The following is a 3,640-nucleotide window of genomic DNA, read 5'->3' as shown; positions in this document are numbered from 1 at the left end:
TGAGAGGCGTGTGTTTTCAAATTCGGCGGGGAACTTGTATCGTTCGTGCAGCTTCGTGAAGAGGAGGTTGTGCAAATTCCCGTGATCCTTATGCCTAAGGTTCTCGGTGTTGATCGAGACGGTGCTCCGGAGAATGCACCTGAGCTGAAGCGAGTACCCCTTGACTATATGTTTGGGCTTCGTTGGATGCCCGTCGGAGTCCACTCGAGTAAATTCCTCCTTGAGGGTGCGGAGCGCATTCGGGCGCCGGTCCTTCCTTTGCTTCTTCGGTTGGGTGCCATCTGTGTGTGCGCCGCCATCATCAGTGGTGGCATCCTCGCGGCACCATCAGTGGTGTCATCCCCGACGCCACTAGGGGTTGTGTAGTCAGGATCGGTGTCTTCCACGGCGACCTCATAGCGGTGAGGTTGTTCCTCCATCTCCTGGGACAACTCCCAAAATTGCTTGCCACCTGAACCACCGGCCTCATCGTTGTGGGCCATGTTTCACTTTAAATAGGAAAAAAAGTTTGGTCAAAAAGTTGGTTATTGTCAAGGAACAAGATCATGGTCTCATCATTTAGGGTTTGTCGACGCTGAGGCACCCTAAAAGCCTAAGCTTTCATCATTTAGGGTTTGTCGACGTCGAGGCACCCTAAAAGCCTAAGCGTACATCATTTAGGTTCTCATCGACACCGAGGCATCCGGGGCAGCCAAGTTAAGTTTTCATCATTTAGGGTTTATCGATGCCGAGGCACCCTAGGTTGGGCCTAATGACTTGGCACTAATCACTTGGCTCTATTGCCACCTATGTTGGGTTTATCATCTAGGGTTTATTGATGCTAAGGAGATGTCTAAGTTGGGCCTAATCACTTGGCTCTATTGCCACCTATGGTTTAATGCAGCAAGAATAAAGGGGCAGCTGATCCTACTTAATTAAGTACTAAGATACCCCAACCCATGCATTAGTAGCAAGTACCCCATATGTCCTATTTTTAGCAAAGTCATGCTAAAATTCACAGAAAATTTTAGCATGACCTTTGCTAAAAATAGGACATATGGAGTACCTGAATTTGCCGGAACGGAAGTTAATCAACATTCTGGCAAACTCAAGGGCCTCTCGGGGTACCTGCAAAATCATCACGACACGATGGTCGGAGACAAAACCAAGCAAACTAGCACCACAATGTGCCTCTACTTTCATATGGATGAAAAGGCCACAGACCATATGGTCCTCTTCTTTCATATGGACAAAAATCAGCTCAACTTATGTGAGCTTCCATTCCAGATGTAATAGCAACAAGTTGTTCACTTGTAGCTCAACTTATGTGAGCTGCCTTCAAGAAAAGAAATCTGCAGTGGCACATCTGCTCTCTGAATACATTGGCAAGAAAAAAAACAACACCTAGTACCATCCATCTGCTATGGCTGTATCATGCAGTTTAACTAAGCACTAACAGGTAATTATATAACAGAAAACTTGGCGCGTATGTGTCACTTAGCTTGGGCAAGCAACATTCCTCGTCCTCTTGATTAGTCCAAACAAGCTGTATGCTGAGCCTCAAATCACCACCTGCACATTTTACAACACCCATGAAATGAAAAACTAAACATAATTGTCAACCAACAAAACCAAAACACAAACAGGACTTCAAATTTTCACGATCAGGAAGAAAAACAGGGTTTTCAACTACTATATTCAGTTTCATGGCATCAGTTGAACAGTTGAAAAAGAACAAGCTTCATTTAAATATCTTGCTGCTAACAAACATAACTAATGTCAGTACTTAAAAAATAGAGTGACCACACAGGGAACAAACAAACTATTCACTTTTTATTTCTTCAGAATTGGACCAGACAGAGAACAACTCCTTGGAAGCAAACTGAAACCATGCTGAAACTATACTGAAACCATGCTGAAACTTTACTGAAACTACTCCTTGCAAGCAAACTGAAACTACTCCTTGGAAGCAAATTGTCTTGGAAGGAGTATTGTGTGCACAAATCTACTCCAACTAGTTGCTTTCACTTAGAGATTGTTAGCACAAATAGCATGAGTCATTCTTTAGACGGTTACAAATAGAAACAATGGCAACCAAGGTTAAAAACCAACAATCCTATATATTATTCTGAAACTTGATATATTGAAATCACTTAGCACTCTCTTTATGTGTTCATTCAACACTTAAAATTGAGGAAAATAATACCAACTAGGACCGGTATGACCTTCGTTTTTCATTTTCTGTATGATCAATTAAATCTTTTGCAAGCTTATATGAAAAGGTTCAGCAACTTGAAACGTAACTCTTGCTTGGTGTTCCAAATCATTTCATTTATATTTTAAATAACAGTAGGAATTATTTCATAATAGAATTTACCCCAAAAACAAATTCCTTTAATGCCATTTTCAAACTCTGAGTTGCCTGTGTTGCACTAAAACTAATTCAAATAATTTTTATAAAATTTCCACAAAATTTTTGGGAGACCCTATAGTTCCTATAAATCATTTTTGAACAAAGAGGGTTGAGGCAACCACATACATAGCAAGGCAAGTTAGTAAGTAGTAACAGGTGATTAGCTGAAAAACACACTATGGGTGCTTTGTAAGGATAACAAATGTAGCATGGTTTTAAATTGACAGAGGTGCATTGCACAGGCACAGAGAGGGTTGTGGAAAGAAGGGGGGCGACTGACCTTGGTCGTCGGAGAGTAGGGCGAGGATCCTGTCGACGAGCTCCTACAACAACAAACAAATACCCGGTGAGCGAGCGAGCGAGCAGAGAAGGACCACAAGAGAACCTCGTGCAGCATGCATATGAGAAGCTGAATTAACTTGTGTGGCAATGCAATTTATAGGAATGAATTTAGGGGATCCTGTTGTCGTGGTGGGTAGAGTAGTTATTTGGGAAACATGAGTGGTGGATCCATCCATTGAATGGGTACTCTGCTAGTAGTAGTAGTAATCAACATGAGTGGATGATATATGATAGGTAGTATGAGAGGAGGGAGGTACCTGCTTCTTGCCGTGCTTGGGTAGGGAGAGGTGGATGAGCACGTCCTTGAGCTCCTTGATCCTGAAGTAGGCAAGCTTGTCCTGAAACCACCACCAACAACAACAAGAAAGACCAACTCATGATTAGATTAGATCAGAGGGAACGGGTGGCAGCAGGACGCGCGGGACGCGGGCGGCTATCCGAGGACAGGCAGCACCGCAGCAGAGCAAGCAGCGTCAGCAGTGGCGGCAAAACAACAGAGCAGCGGCAGCAGAACCATCAGCGATGGGAGCAACAGGGGGAAGGGGTGGCCGATGGGGGCGATGGGTGCATGCGACAGAGGGGGGAACGGGTGGGGGTGGAGGACGCTCACCACGGGCAGGGCCGGAGGAGAGCTCGACGAGGCCGGGGTGACGAGATGTGGGCGGACGAACCTAGAAGGCGGCGACGGCGGCGGCTACGCGAGACCCCGGCTCGAGCTGGTTCCCTGAACGGAAGAAGCCAAACGCGGTGATCCTCCTGGACGTCTTCCCACGCGACAACGACGACGGTGGTCGCGGCAACGACGAGGGGGCCGCGGTCACCGCGCGATCTGATGAGTTCAAATCGAACTGCGGTGGCGGCGGCTTGCGGTGGTGAGGGGTGGAAGAGCTGCGGTGGTGATGGGTG

Source organism: Triticum dicoccoides, chromosome 4B, assembly GCF_002162155.2.
Source record: "Triticum dicoccoides isolate Atlit2015 ecotype Zavitan chromosome 4B, WEW_v2.0, whole genome shotgun sequence".
Classification (NCBI taxonomy): domain Eukaryota; kingdom Viridiplantae; phylum Streptophyta; class Magnoliopsida; order Poales; family Poaceae; genus Triticum; species Triticum dicoccoides.
This window is presented reverse-complemented; position numbering follows the sequence as displayed.